Source organism: Dreissena polymorpha, chromosome 3 (genome assembly GCF_020536995.1).
Source record: "Dreissena polymorpha isolate Duluth1 chromosome 3, UMN_Dpol_1.0, whole genome shotgun sequence".
In the NCBI taxonomy this organism is placed as follows: domain Eukaryota; kingdom Metazoa; phylum Mollusca; class Bivalvia; order Myida; family Dreissenidae; genus Dreissena; species Dreissena polymorpha.
The window spans coordinates 137,701,087-137,718,727 of record NC_068357.1 but is presented as its reverse complement, the minus strand read 5'-3'; positions in this window follow the sequence as shown (position 1 = coordinate 137,718,727).

Here is a 17,641-nt window from a genome sequence, read left to right as displayed (position 1 = left end):
CATACTGTTTGTATCTTATTTTTCATATAAATAATTATTGAATTTAATATTGAAAACAATAGCATACAATTTTATTTCTAAAATACATCAATTTAATATATAATCTGGCCAATAATGCTGAATGAGGTAAAGAGCTCAGAAATAGAAGCCTTAGAGAGCACCACAAGCCATCACCTAAGGAAGTGGCTAGGAATACCACCAAGTTTCTCGGCGTAGCACTGTACGGAAAGAACAACACACTTCAAATCCACTGTCCTCACTGGTGGTGGAATTCAAAATAGCCAAGACAAATAGTAAATGCATGTGTTTATAGTCTGATTATGATACTAGACTCATCTTCAATCGACGTTGACATTTACCTCTCCCCCGATCACAGGGATATAAGTCGTCTGTTTACATTCGGCGCAGTAAGCAGCCCATTTATACTCCTGGGTGGAGAGGAGCAAGCGTGGGATTAATTTTTTGCTCAGGAAAATTCCATGGTCTGAGCAGGATTTGAATCGGGGGACCTTCCGGTTCCTTGACCAGCATCCTACCTCTAGACCAGGGTCCTACCAAGACTGGTACTCACCCTGAGAGACTCACCAGCTGAGCTTATCCGAGAAGCAGACATTGTAAACCGCACCAGCAGGGAATGGTCCGCCACGGAGACTGCCAGTCAAATTGTGACTTCGCTCAAGCTCAGAGATGTAGGATTTACTGCTGCCAGACGTCAGGAGATTAGAGAAACGAAAACACTTCTGTGGAGCTGAGTCATCATTATTTACGAGACTGAACGACTTTTGCATTTGATTTCAAAGTTATATATCCTTGTTTTGCTTGTTATTTTTGTTTCTTCTATTTATAATGTAGCCATCGCCTAATGTTCATTTATTGTGTTGTTGTTTTTGTTGTTTTTACCGACCACGTTACTTACGCAAAATATTACTCAAACGCTGTTTTTGACGTAAGTTCTAAATGTTTTCATCCTTATTTAAATCAATCGAATAATTTCACATAGTATATGCAACATAATTTGCAGATTTATATCAACATTCTTTAATTTGCCTCCTTCTTCTATTGCAGCGATAAATCGCATAATAAATGTCTACCACCACACAGTTTTACAATATTACAGCCTTTAAAAAATCGCTATTCATCTGCAATAAACAATACAATTATGTATTTTTTAGCTCCGATTATTAAATCCAAACTGATCAGAGCAATCATGCCTGTCCTGTTGTCTCCATGAGACAAAAAGTCCTCCTTTATCCATTAGCAATCTGTTTTGGTGAAACCCACAAAAGGGTTCACGTTTTTTCTTCGTCTCTGGTGTGTGTTGAATTTGATAGAAGGACCGTCATCGTTAGCATCAACACCACTGTCGCTTGTACATTATGCCTTACAGTGAAGCCTGCATAAGACTCGACTATTGCATTGAATGTGTCACCCTTTTTTCCATTAAAAACGATGAAGCAAAGAGCCAACATCAAGTACGTAACAAAATGTATCAGGTACACAGTTCATTACAGCCTCACTTGATGCGTTTTCAGCATGATCTCGAATTGCCTGAATGATCTGAGGCTTGTCTGCTTTGCAATGTGTGTTCTTGGCTTCAAAGAGGGGATAAAGATAAGGACTCAGTTCAAAAGACAATACGTCTTCAAGTAAAAGATCTCCAGATTTTGACACTACGCAGGAACAGAAGGGCAGAATCAATAACACGGTCTTCTCAGAGTTTTCTGATATCCATTAGAATGTCCCCGTTCAAATTCCTTCCTTAGCACCGAGCATTGGTCGATAAAAACAAATTTAACTCAGAGACATATTGAGATTTGAGGTGTTCGCCATTTTCATCGGTGTGTGCTTCGTTCTTTATCTTCGTCTAAATATCGGCATAAAGTAGAGCCTTCGATGATGTGCAACGTTTCCCGTGAAGTTTTAAACTAAACCCTGGTACGTGACCTTACATATCAGCCAAAATAGCTACCGTACTATTTATCAAGGGTTAAACACATAAAAAGATATTGAAAATCGAATAATTTCATTTCCCTATGGACCAATTTAAACATGCATTTTCTCCCCATTTCTTTAGACTTTGTTTTTCATTGCGTGTACTGTTCATAAATTTGAAGATGAATTCTTTTGAAAATTTCGATGAAAAGTATTTTTAAGTCTTAAAAATAGCATTGATGCCAGTAGAAAATCCTAGAAACAATTTATTTACCACAGAAAATTTGCTTATGATTGCCGAATCTGCAATAATTGAAAATAAATTAAATCACATAACCGCATTTCACTAATATTAAAAAGCAACTAACAATCCTTTAAGTCATTCTTTCATCTATGTTTTAAAAGAAAGGTTTGCGGGCTGTAGTAATATTAAGCACACATTATTGTATTGGATATCGTATGTTATGTGCACAATCGATCTTTGATTACTTCCTGAGATATGTTAAGATGTATTGCTTGACAATTATTGTCCGTATTGTTTTGAATTATGTCTTTTACAATACTTAAAATGTTTGTCTTTGTTTTGCGATCTACAATAGCATTGATACGCGTTTTGTAAAAAGAGAAGAAACTAATGGGTGTGGTATAATACCCATTCTTATAATGCCATAACTTTAGAGTGCAATTGATTGATATTTAATTTTAAAATAATCTTCACGCAAGTTACTTTTGACTCGGTAAGGCATCGAACGGGTTTTATATATTTATTCCAGAACGGTCAAGATTTTGGGAACAAAAACACACACTGATCAGGGGCCAAAAAGCTGACATTTAAACACTTAAAAATCACATACCGTATTAACCGTCTTTAATTAAAGATCCTGCTATTGGGAATTAAGTAAGATTACATTTTCAAAGATGTAGAAATCCGGATTACAACTATTTGGATACTTATATCATGCGAAAAGCGACACACATGTGAGAAAAGTAGGTCAGACATCACGTGACCTCTTCAATCTTCTCAATAGAAAAGGCATGGTAGAACATTGCGAAATTGTGTCTTATATGGTATAAAACCTACCGGTTCGTAAATAAACAAGAGGGCACGACAGGCCCAAAGTCGCTCACCTGAGATACGAAATAACTGACCTGCTCAGTAAAGCCCCAAGATATCATTAGAACAAATATTCTGACCAAATTTTATGAATAGTTAACTATAAATGGAACTTTTAGAGCCCTAAAACGGTTTGACTAAAGCCATATTAGGATAACATCCCCTGTCGGCCATGTTTTTCAATAGGCTGGAACTATTTTCAAACTGATCAAAAATATCATTAAAATAAATGTCCTGACCAAGTTTTATGAAGATTGGACAATAAATGTGACTTTTAGAGTGTTAACAAGTGTTTACTATAGCTTTATCAGGAAAAATGATCCGCCCCCAGATTGCCATGTTTTTCAACCAACCTGAACCATTTTCGAACTCGGACAAGATATCATTTGGACACAACTTCTGACCAAGTTCAATTAAGATCAGACAATAAATGTGGCCTCTAGAGTGTTAACAAGGTTTTAGTATAGTTATATATAGCCACGTGATGAAAACTTCCCCGCCCCATTGCGGCCATGTTTTTCAAGACACCGGAACCATTTTCGAAATCGCTCAACATATAATTAGAACAAATATTCTGCCCAAGTTTCATAAAGATTGGAAAACAATACTATTGCCAAGCAATTAAAGTCCCCTACCTGTGAAACTCCACCATATTCAGCAATTTCGGCTATATTTCTAGTCTATTTGTTGCTATAGCAACCATAATTCTTGACGTACGAACAAAATTAAGTGACGTGAAAATCTCCATATTGCCATCTGTCCATGTTTTAAGTTTCATGAAAAAATATGAAGAACTTTTGAAGCTATCGCAGGATCCAGAAAATGGTGACAGCCTGACAGACTATCACAGAGCGAAAACCATAAGTTCACTCCGATTTCACCGGTAGGGTACTAATGAACACTGTCCCTTACCAATACGGATAATACTGGAAACATTTGTACTTTTCCGGATAATACGCTAAACGGCAACGGATCATATCAGAAAATAAACAAGGTAAAATGCAGGATGCGCTTAGTATTGGAAGTAAAATTGGCCACAAAGCCGCGTTAAAATGCCAAATACTATTGTTCACGGAACATTATGGTGTTTCAGCTAATGGTTTACTTCAAAATTCGTTATGAAAATAAAACATTTTATTAAAACGAACGAAAACAAATAAATCATACATACCTCATAGTCATGAAATCGTTTAAAATACTTGCTTTTTTGAAACTGGAGAGAAAAATATAATACTACTACTTTACATTGTTGTTATAATCATTCAGAATTATAATGAAATTTTAGAAAATTTCTTGCAACTTCCAAAACGTGGGTATTTGCGTTTTAAAAGGGTCGCATATTGATTTCACGGGCTCCGGATAACACACCAAACCACAATATACTGGCACCGGATAAATTCCAGAAACACCACACTGGATAATACACGAACTCGATTGATACATATGCAGATTATTAAGTGCTTTTTAGCATGTTTTATAAACAACATGTTCACATCGTATGTTCAACGTTTAATATAGTACATGAAGTTGCCAGACGAATTTTGAACTACCGGTATGGCTGCAATTTCAAGTCATGGGCTTCTAACTGAAAGAAATTCATAACGACATGCGTATATAGTTTTCTAGATTGTGGGAGACAAAAAAAACGTACCGTAATCATTAAACGTAGATATTTGTTACGCGTCTTATTTTATGTAAAGCTTATGATATTAACTTCCAGGTATTGTGCAATAGACATTAAAGCACCCATGAAATGCCATTTCACTAGTACTACCTGTCGTATATTCAAATTCCAATGAACCGCTCGATTTATTTACATTTTACTTTGATTTTTTAATTTTGAAAAGTTAAGTTCGCAAATCATATTAATCTCTTATGAAGACCACGCTTAATGAGCTCAAGGCATCTAATAACGGCATTTAACTATTCAGATGTTTCACCAATTACATCCATATCATTTGCAATATGCTACACTCTCATCCGGATGTCTAATTTGCAGAAACAATTCTAAACCATAAACGAATTTCTTTTAATTATCGAATATTGGTACAAATACGGAGGTCTGAAAGTTCGCCATCACTTCTTATTTATACGGGTATATTAACGAACAAAAAGCACAATAACACAAATGAAAATTAGCGTTTAAACCTACGAACCTGTCTATTATTAAATAAGTAATAACACACATTTGCATTAAAAGAAAACAACCTGCAAAAAACTTGTTAAACCGAAGAGTGTCTGATGATGCAGGCTAAGAAAAAAATGTTAAAGAAGAGACAATGCTAAGTTTTCGTTTAGAAGTGAATGAGGTGAGTGAGTTTGTAGTAAAAGGGTATGTCAACCGGGTCTATGAGTTTTCAGTGAGTTTGTAGTGAAAGGGGTATGTGAACCAGTTCAATGAGTTTTCAGTGAGTTTGTAGTGAAAAGGGTGTGTGAATCAGGTCAATGCGTTTCGAGTAAGTTTGTAGTGAAAAGGGTTTGTGAACCAGGTCAATGAGTTTTGAGTGAGTTTGTAGTGAAAAGGGTTTGTGATCCAGGTCTATGAGTTTTGAGTGCGTTTGTAGTGAAAAGGATATGTGAACCGGTGAATGAGTTTTGAGTGAGTTTCTAGTGAAAAGGGTATGTGAATCGGGTCAATGAGTTTTGAGTAAGTTTGTAGTGAAAAGGGTATATGAACCGGGTCAATGAGTTTTGAGTGAGTTTGTAGTGAAAAGGGTGTGTGAACCAGGTCAATGAGTTTTGAGTGAGTTTGTAGTGAAAAGGGTTTGTGAACCAGGTCAATGAGTTTTGAGTGAATCTGTAGTGAAAAGGGTATGTGAACCGGGTCAATGAGTTTTGAGTGAGTTTGTAGTGAAAAGAGTATGTGAACCGGGTCAATGAGTTTTGAGTGAGTTTGTAGTGAAAAGGGTATGTGAACCGGGTCAATGAGTTTTGAGTGAGTTTGTAGTGAAAAGGGTGTGTGAACCGGGGCAATGAGTTTTGAGTGAGTTTGTAGTGACAAGTTTTTTTTTTAACCATGTCAATGAGTTTGATTGAGTTTGTAGTGAAAAGGGTGTGTGTGAAGCGGGTCAATGAGTTTTGAGTGAGTTTATAGTGAAAAGGGTGTGTGAACCGGGTCAATGAGTTTTGAGTGAGTTTGTAGTGAAAAGGGTATGTGAACCGGGTCAATGAGTTTTGAGTGAGTTTGTAGTGAAAATGGCATGTGAACCGGGTCAATGAGTTTTGAGTGAGTTTGTAGTGAAAATGGTATGTGAACCGGGTCAATGAGTTTCGAGTGAGTTTGTAGTGAAAATGGTATGTGAACCGGGTGAATTAGTTGTGTGTGAAATTGTAGTCAAAAGGGTATGTGAACCGGGTCAATGAGTTTTCAGTGAGTTTGTAGTGAAAAGGGTATGTGAACCGGGTCAATAAGTTTTAAGTGAAATTGTAGTCAAAAGGGTATGTGAACCGGTTCAATGGGTTTTGAGTGAGTTTGTAGTGAAAAGGTATGTGAACCTGGTCATTGAGTTTTGAGTGAGTTTGTAGTGAAAAGGGCAATTGAACCGGGTCAATAAGTTTTGAGTGAGCATGTAGTGAAAATGATATTAGAACCGGGTCAATGAGTTTTGGGTGAGTTTGTAGTGAAACGGGTTTGTGAACCGGGTAAATGAGTTTTGAGTGTGTTTGTAGTGATAAGGATATGTGAACCGGGTCAATGAGTTTTTAGTGAGTATGTAATGACAAGGGTTTGTGAACCGGGTCAATGAGTTTTGAGTGAGTTTGTAGTTACAAGGGTATGTGAACCGGGTCAATGAGTTTTGAGTGAGTTTGTAGTGAAAACGGTATGCGATCCGGGGCAATGAGTTTTGAGTGAGTGTGTAGTGAAAAGGGCAATTGAACCGGGTCAATGAGTTTTGAGTGAGTTTGTAGTGAAAAGGGTATTTGAACCGGTCAATGAGTTTTGAGTGATTTTATAGTGAAAAGGGTATGTGGACTGGGTCAATGATTTTTGAGTGAGTATGTAGTGAAAAGGGTATGTGAACCGGGTCAATGAGTTTTGAGTGAGTTTGTAGTGAAAAGGGTGTTTTGAACCGGGTTAGTGAGTTTGGAGTGAGTTTGTAGTGAAAAAGGTATGTGAACCGGGTGAATGAGTTTTTAGTGAGTTTGTAGTGAAGAGGATATGTGAACCGGGTCAATGAATTTTGAGTGAGTTTGTAGTGAAAAGGGTATGTTAACCGGGTCAGTGAGTTTTGAGTGAGTTTGTAGTGAAAATGGTATGTGAACCGGGTCAATTAGTTTTGAGTGAGTTTGTAGTATAAAGGGTATGTGAACCGGGGCAATGAGTTTTGAGTGAGTACGTTGTGAAAAGGGTATGTGAACCAGGTCAATGAGTTGTGAGTGTGTGTGTGTAGTCAAACGGGTATGTGAACCAGGTCAGTGAGTTTTGAGTTAAGTGAACATGAGTTTCGTGTGTTAGATAGATGAGTTTAAAGTGAATGAGTCCAACAAATAGGCATACTTTTCTTTATGTTACAGGTATTTCACACCACCTTAAGAGGATAACAAAAACTTGCCTGGCGCTTAGATTAAAATGATAATAGTGAAGGCTGATAATTATATATGCTCAATTGTGTAACTCTAACTATGGCCCTCGCTTGAAGGTCAATGTCACAGTGGCCACTCATTAAAATACGTAATGGGTGCCATGTTCGTTTTATCCGAAAATGTATTTACATGTGTACACCGCATTATTTAACAGGATTTGTCAGGTTATTATATGTTAACATTATAACGCTTAACTCAATAATTTAATGGGATGATATGACATTTTTGGTTAGCCAATATTCACATCGTTAAGAGCTGTACAGTTTGTAGCGATACTAATTCACGTTTTGATACACTGAAGTTGTGTCAGTCGTTTCGATTTACTGAGTTTGTCCTAAAAAAAACGTATGCACTTTTAAGTTGTTTTGATGTACTTTGTATCACTGACGGACCGTGTTGTTTTGGTTGTTTGGCCTTCCACGTGAATTACTTTAAAAAAAACGAATGCTGAAGAATAATACATTAAAAAGTAACAACAGGTTTATTTATTAAAGGCAGAAGCAAACGCACCGTGAATTATTGTATTAAAGTAATTACCAACTTACACGTGGATTAAATGACAAATAAGAAGGAAAGTGGAACAGACATGGTACCAGAACATCAACGAAATCATGGTTTGTAAGATTGTATACACTGTTTGTACAGAAAAAAGGACAGAAGTGTAAGCTGAAATGCACTCTGTTAGAATGTCCCATTATTATGATCATATTATTATGTTCATATGACAAGTCGATACAATGTTCGGTCCCGCAAAACTAACGATAACATGTTGGTATATGTTTGTCGCCAGTGTGTCTGTCTTTAATCGAGTTAGTTTTTATATTTGATATATGAAATACGTACTATTCACATCAAATGAAACTTCGGAAAAAAATCAATTTGATTGTTCATCAGATAAATTGTAGTTTATATTTAAGTATATTTTAGGTCTTTAAAGTGTATGTTGTTAAATACTTAATATGGCGACTCAAATCTGACGACTTAAAATATAATTATATTCGTTTCAAGATACCGAATTGATATACATACCCTCATTAAAATAATGTTTTGATTACTAAAAGCTGAAATTACTTTTTGCATCGCTGATTTGTCCATGTATCGTTTCGCACATTTGGCTGACTATATCTTAAATAATTACGAATTGCTTTAACTAAAATTTGCAAACGAACGGTAATTCAAAGTTGCTTACATGTACTTATTTATCAGTCTTATATGAAATACTTCGCATTCTAGTGTAATTAACTTTCCTAAATGTATCTATTTTATTTTACTACCGATGTCATAGGAAAATACCTCCGCGTGCAAAATAAAGACATGCCAAGCATTCCGTTTTGATATTCTTAATAAAGACTGTATAGACGAGATCTGGTGTTATCATTATTTCAACCTATGTGCTAAACGTACTATCACTAAATTAAGTTCCTTTTTATCGTAAGATAAATATAGACATGATACATTTAATTTTATAGTCTGCCAATTTCAGTTCATAACCATTTTAACATTCATCTAAGAAATTCTGATTTTAGACAACTATGCTTGGGCTGTGAACTAATTAAATTAGACATTTATTTATTCCCTGTCTTTAGATTTTTAGAGATGAGTATATTAACATTACATGGGCATCATCCAGGGAAAAACTAAGCTTAATGCACGTGTGTACAATGTTTTCCAAAATTAGCCTGTGCAATCCACACAGACTAATCAGAGTCAAAGCTCTCCGCCTACACTGTATTTTCATTAAGAGGAGCCTTCCTTTACACGAAAAATATCATAACATCTGCAAGCGTCGTCCCTAATTAGCCTGTGCGGGCTGCACAATTAATATGGGACGGCACTGTACGCACATTCATTGAATCCTTTCTTATCGCTGCGAGACTAAATAATATAGTGGTTATGTTCTTTTAATCAGAAACCTGGTTTCACCATAAGTAACATTTATGCCAAGCAAGCGTTTTCCAATTATAAACGAATCTTAAATAGGTACTACTATCACAAAAAGTATCAGTGCATATAACCTGAAAATAGAGCAATCGTGGAAATTGTGTTGTTGGTGATGATGATCATCATCATCATATTTCAATGAAATGAACAGGAATAATAAAACTTCAAAAACATTTTCTGATATTCAGTATTGTCCTCTAGTCTTTTTAAACGAAAATGACCGAAAATGCAATAACAATACTTGACAAAACGTACAATATAACACATCCATAAATACACGTCCCTATATAAAATTTAACACCTCGCTCTCGTGTATTGGGTCAATTCTAATCCTGGCGGCACTTAGCAAAATGTCACAAGATACATGTTCAACATCTGGGCATTAATGCCGTTTAAGATAAGGCGATTTGATTTAAGTTATTTTTCTATTTTATTGTCTATATCAATCATCTGACCCTGCAGCGCGTCAAGTTTTGGCACCAGTGGTTAAGATTTGAACAATATTTTGAAGTTTGTTGATGAGGACTTTACGACAGAACAAAGACAGCGGTGATAAGAAAAGCGTGCCGCCCCCTGAATCCAAATCCCATCCCTCACCACAAAAACACCCCTTACCCCCACTCTAGCATGACCCAGATGCTAATCAGTAACGTACCGGTCCTACTGATGGTTGGATGGTGTTGAGATACGTTATTGTATTCTGCAACATCCTACCACAATACAATCATTAAAAACACATCACAACATAAAATTACTGGTAATACATATTATCAATATAAACGAGGATCGTTTTGTCCAAATAGTTTTCCTGTCAATATTATCACTGAAAATTTGAACTAATCTACATCAGCCCAATTCATCCACCCAATGGTCAACAGGATCGCTTGGAAGCGTCCGGGGTAGTCCCCGTGGGGAAAGGCGAACATTGGGTAGCGTCGGTGGTGGTAGTCGCAGAGGGGAGAGGTACACTTATTATGGTACTATCTACTATAGGTATTTCCTGCTATGAAGCTACAGGCGTTGTTCATAACCATACATTGTGCGTTTCATATTAATTTAACAAGATCGGTGGGCTTATCTGACATTGGGATGAATGTTCACCATTTTCTGTACATAACATTTAATACTTGTCCACAGTGTTCGAAGACCTATCGTAAGGTGTACTTGAAATGTGAAATATTGCAAATACACATACATTTGAAAGCAAGTGGATTGTAAATCATGTTTAGGAGTTTATTAGTGATTTTACATGATAGTTCGATGTCATTAAGCAATAAATATGTCAAATTGAAATGATCACACAGATAATGTGTTTTTAATGTATGTTCTTATGATTGATACCATCTGCTAATTTGGGTTTCGTTCGGCTGTCTGCAATTTGTCGACGTTTGTTATTTCAGCACTTCATAAATTAACAGACGGGTAACTTTGAAAGTACAGAATCCAATTTTTTAAATGCTCAATTTTACCTTATTGGGTTTAAATCCTAATCTTACATATGCGGGAAAAGTAATTATTTAGAAGAGGGAAAAGAACAGGCCACAATTATACGTTTTTTTTTATTGAAATTATCTTACGACTAAAAAGATAAAGGCATTGAGCTCGGACATAGTTAAAAGCAACACGCTGACCTCTGATATATATATAGCCTGTTAAACAGAAAGGATCGTGGGGATGATTGTGAAACAAATTGTCAGTTACCATTTGCTTTTTTGAGGTAATTTATTCGAGAATAAATAATATATATAATAATAATAAAGTCGCTTTTAGCCGTTTATATAAAATAAAACGCTTTTATTAAATTTGCCGTAGCTTTCGACCTCTCGGTCTTCTTCAGCGGCATTTATTTGTGAAGCATATTATGTTTAGCGGAAGTGACGTTATAAATATATATTATATAAATAAATGCCGCTGAAGAAGACCGAGAGGTCGAAAGCTACGGCAAATTTAAGAAAAGCGTTTTATTATATATATATATATATATATATATATATATATATATATATATATATATATATATATATATATATATATATATATATATATATATATATATATGATAGAGCAGGCTACCACTGCCATTTTTAATGATTTCTGGCTATCAAAACATGATATAACTCGGGAATAAAACTGAAATACATGTACGTGTTGTAACCGATTTTACCCTGTCTACTAATTGACAATGCGAAATTGTTATGGTAAACAGAAACTCCTCATTTTCGAATATTCAACACAAGTTTGTCCAAGGGCTCGTTTGGCATTTGAGTTTTTCAGTATTTTCCATGGTTTTGGTTCCCGTGGACTCGCTTTGTAAGCCATGCAATTCATAAAAATTTTCGGTTTGATCATCGAAACTGTGACACCATACCTAATAGAGCTATTTGTGCATTTTACACACCGGTGTCCGTCGTGACACAATTTTATGTGATAGAATATAAGTAAGCAGCAATATTGTATTGTTCCGCAAAAAAGAAAGTCTTTTCGTGTTTCATACTTTGGAGGGCTGGATCGTTTGTCACGAACGTATCTCGTCTTGATCTCACGAACATATCCCGCTTTAACCAACCGAACATACCCGTTTTGACCTTATGAACATATCCCATTTCAACGTCATCAAGTGTAATTGCGTTTGGCAATCTCCACGCAGAGTTGTCGTTCCTTGTTGTCACATACAATCTCTGCTATGGCTCTGCTATGGCTATGCTACTATAATACAAATCTGGTAGAATTTTCTTGTGATTGAGGAGTATGGCAAGCGGTTCGACGCATAATCCCAAGAAACTAGGTTTTTACTGAGAACCTAGGTTCTCGCTTGAAGATTGCACAAGGCTTCCAGAACCCAAGTTTTTATTCGATATCATAGGTTTTCACCAGAACCCAAGTTATCATAAAATGTGCATCAAACGACGGTAGCCTAGGTTCTTATTTGAAAACCAAGGTTTCGACAGACGTTACAAAATTGTGAAAACCATAGTTCGCATGACGAGAACTTAAGTTCTCATCTTTAATACTAAATCCGTGGTTTTCATTTGGGAACGATAGTTCTCATGAGAACCTAGGTTCCCAGATTTACGCGTCGGACGGCGTAAACTGGCAAGCGGTTCGACGCATAATCCCAAGAAACTAGGTTTTTACTGAGAACCAAGGTTCTGAGAATGAGAACCTTGGTTCTCGCTTGAAGGTTGCACCTTAGTTTACGCTCGAGAACCCATGCTCTCGGTGAGACGACGCACACAAACACACAGAACTTAAGATCTCATGAGAACATAAATTATCATTTCAAAACCCCGGTTTTCAGTCAGACATTTAACGAATAACCTAGGGTTTCAAATCAAGAACTTAACTTATCAAATACATGTACTAAAGTCAAAACAATTTGCGAGAACCAAAGTTCTCGTTTGATATCCAAGGTTTTTACAAGAACCTAGGTTCTCGACAGCTATTCGCGTCGTTCTCTCGGATATCCTTAGTTTTCATGAGAACACAACATTTCATTTGGGATCATAAGTTCTGGTAAGAACCTAGGTTCTCAGTAAAAACCTAGTTTCTTGGTATTATACGTCGAACCGCTTGCCATACTCTGCAATCACAAGAAAATCCTACCAGATTTGTATTATAGTATGAAAAGTAGTATCATTTTCTTTTATATTTTGAAAATCCTGTATAAGTTAAGGTTTATTATAAAAAAAATAGTTACCTAAATTTAGAAAAAAAGTCAAAATAACAACGGTAAAATGTGTGTACCACGTGGTTAATCTTTCATCAAGTGGTTGGTTATGAAGGCAGGCATTTGATCCATCTTTTCTGGTTCCAGTCAAATCCTCGCGCGGAGGATGTGCGTTTGGACATCCTATATTGCTAATTCATCTCTCTTGTGTCATATTCCTGTAAATGATAGCTAAAATAGACAGACGTGTTTCTTTAACAATTTCTTAAATCACATTAAGGGTCACTTGTTTAAGACGCAATCCCCATCGTTCGATACGTAATGTTTACCTGCCTTGTTTTCAGTGATTTGTTTCAGTGGTTTGTGGTCCGTTATCACGGTGAATGGCGGAGTTCCTTATAGGTAATTACCAAAGAGTTTGCAAGCTGAGACGACACGTTAGCTCTTGGATCTTATTTTTGCTGTAAAGTGTTTCTTTTCAAGTCAACACACGTCCACCTTAGGTATTAATGCGGCAAAACATTATAAATATCCCAAATAACACATTCAATATCAATATCGGTGCCCATGATTGTATCGTCGCACATGTTAACAGTTTCACTATTTGGTTCCAATTTAAGTGTTTATAAATCTTATAGTTGAGATGTCCACATTCCCGGTGTGTATTGGTCTATGTCATACGCCTTAGTGGCTCGTTAGAGAAGTTCACGTTTAATAAATCCTGTACAAAGGTCATACGAACAAAACATCTACATATTTGACATTGCTTATATATATTCCACTTCACTCATTCTGACGAGTGTCCGGACTCAGAGTACAACGCACCATATAATGTAAGCCACGCTCGATAACAAATGGGCTTCATGCATGAGCGTATTGTCATCCAAAATATGCCTGTGCAGTCTGCACTATTTACGTTTTTAGTGAGACTGAAAACCGGGGTTCTGTTTTGTACATTTTGAGTAGAGTTTTTCGTTAAGCAGATATACCTTACGTGGAAACGTTCTAAAAACTTTCAAGTATATAACTAAAAAGATTTTATGCCAATATAATATTTTCGCGAACCTCATTAGGAACAAAACAAAACTGCCCAATATAGAAATATGACGAGAAAACAAATTAACACAGAAAGTAAAGATTTTATGAAAAGCAATTACGAGAAATAACATAATATTATTTGAATCTACAACTTTTAAAAATTATCCCTACGTACCACAATGAGTTACGGTATATTGTGTTAAACCGTGGTAACCGTGCAGGATTTTGTTGATGCAAAATACTTTGTATTAAAGTATATATCTGGTGCAAGCAATACAACGAATCAAAAAGACGAAAGGATATGCATGGTTTCGCACGTTTACACCTGATAGCTTTTCGGTTACTATATACGCAAATGTAAAACCTATCATTTATCATTCCAATATATTAACAGATGGGTGTGACTGTGTTTTTCAACATGTCCGGCGTGGTCGTTCGCCTGCTGATCTTCCAATGGATTTGTACCAGGTGTTTTGTGGCGTCAGTGAATGCGGAGGATGCAACGAACCAAATATTTAAGCTGCTTGAAACAGCGGGACATCACAAAACCATTTGCCCGTTAAAAAATAGCGATGTTTTTTTTTAATTTAAACTAATCCGTATCGTAATTGTAAGTTATTTGTATAATACATTTGAGCCGCGCTCTTTGAAAAGGGAGTTTAATGCATGTGCGTAAAGTGTCGTCACAGATTAGCCTGTGCAGACCGCATAGGCTAATGAGGGACACTTTACGCCTAAACTGAATTTTTGCTAAGAAGAGACTTTCTTGAAATGAAACCTATTATAAAAGCGGAAAGTGTCGTTCCTGATTAGCCTGTGCGGACTTCACAGGCTAAACTGGGACGACACTTTACGCACATGCATTAAACCTCCTTCTCGCAGAGCATGGCCCATTTGTTTTCCTTTTTACAACAGCAAACACACAATTGTATTGCATAATAACTTATAGTTAGTAGAATTAACGCGTATTCAAATAAATTTACAAATAAACACACGCTTGTTTAATGTTTGCATATTAACGTACTTAAAAATAACTTTAATGTTCAGTTTGTTTTTTCTCGTCTTACTCGCATTAACTATCCACCTATTAATTTAAACGAAACTTATTTTCCTCTTCATATTTCGTTTTAATCTGAATATTAAGAAAATCAATGTTTAAAAATTGAATTGAGTTATGTGTTCCCATTCACAATTTTTGTTTCGATAAAATGGAAGACGAGTGGCGCTTATGTTTTGGGGAAATTAATCAAGATTTGACTATCTGGCGCTCTATTCTCTTTGATACAAATATGCCATAAGCTCAAGAATCAACATAGTTATTTTGTTTAAAATCGTTTTCAAAAATTAAGAATAAGAACCTCGAATTTGTTTCATTTTGTGAACAATTTGAAATGAGTTAACAATACAAACATATAACATTCGCATCGTATGTTTATTATGTCTAAGAACAATATACACTTATTTATTCGTCACAAGCATTTTCACAAGCTCGTAAAAACCCATTAATGTTCATCAACCGGGCATTAAATGTTTTTAACACTTAAAAGACATTTTATTTATTTCACGCGCACGATTATCGCAACCTGTCACGAGATTTAATTATAGATAATAAAAAAGCCATTTACATAAGTACTTATATGGGTTACAATATAAAGTGCAGCCTATGAAAATATATTCGGGTTTAAAGTGTAGCTGCTGACAATGTATTGAATTGAAAACAACATTAAAGCAATGTGAACAGATACTTTTTATCGAACTTCATGATTATCAATTGTTTAACAATTGATAAATTTCTTGGTTTGGAACAGTAAATTAATTAATTAATTAATCAAATGTTATTTAAGTCCGAAATTGAGCACTATGTAAAACAGAATGCATTATAAACTACGACCTCAATTTAAAATAAACTTTTTGACTGTTTATTACTACATGTATATGAAATTGAATAAACTAGTATTGAACCGATGTTCAGCTACCATTTCTTCTCAACTATTATTCTAGTTTGTTATTCATAAACGCCTAACTTGTTCGTTCAGTTAATACGGTAATACATAGTACGTCATTTTTGTTTTATAATAAATAATTCCGTGTTTTTTTTAGTATTTTAGTGAACCATTTGCTTTTAAAATGATATTCACGAGGCAGTCTGCAAACAGAAAAATACAGTTTATCAGTCATACAAAGTACAAACAAACGCGATGATTCGCTTTTAAAATACAAACTCGAAACGGTCGATGTTTCTAAACGTGAACTTTCATTTCTTAGACTGTATATACAAGGGATAAGGTAATTTACCTTGCGAAAATCTTGCGAACGTATAATTTCCTGCAAGCTACCTAAATTATTTATAAGGAATTGATTGGTTAGGAATAAAAAAATTATAATTCACAGTAGTTAAACTCTATATCCCTCAGCACTGTATACAACTAAATGCAATACAGGCTATGACCTCAGATCTGCTTTTATACGCGCTCTTAGACCTAAACTTACTACGCAGAATAATTTTCTGCTTCGAATGAAAACAAGAACTCGTCAATAATACATACCCGACGAGTGGTTGGATATTGACGATTTGACGATTTTATAGAGTAATATATACACGTATTTCAATTAACTTCACTTAAGTATCAACTAAGTTTTATTAAAGAAAATACAGCATGTATTATATGCTCCATGGATGGTTGAAAATAAGCACTAAAGTGGAAAAAGCATCATGAGATAAACACGACATGTACATTACAATTATGTTTTTGTGCATTAATATGTATATCGTTATTTGACAAAAATGCAAAAATTGTCAGTTTCTATTAAAAAACAACAACAAATTTCACTAGATGACTTACACAATGATCATTCCATGTAGACCGGCGCACTCCATGGCGGAGCTAAATAATGGCACATAAAACACGGAACATGAGCGACCCACACTAGAATATGATTTGTTAATTTATCCTAATTGCACAAATTATATTCAAATAAAGGAATTAAATACATTATTGAGCCATCTTAACATTGTGACATTAGCGGGATAGCTTCTAACTCATGTGTAACTGCTGCTAGACCCTTGAACTCAAGCAATCAATCATTGTTATACATGTATATGCACACATAATGATATGTTCGTTATTTATTCGTGCATATTATATACGTCATACATTGTTTGTTTTAACTGTTTAAACGCTTAAATTGCGTATCATTAAAAGGTCACGCATAGCTTAAACTAAAATCATGATGACATGATGCTTTGTGTAATTTTTTTTTAATTTGTGTGTCTTATCTATGAATGATAATTGTTATTTGTGCTTCGTGCATGTATATTGTTCAGGGTTGATAAACATATAAGTAAGAGTTACATCTCGATAAAA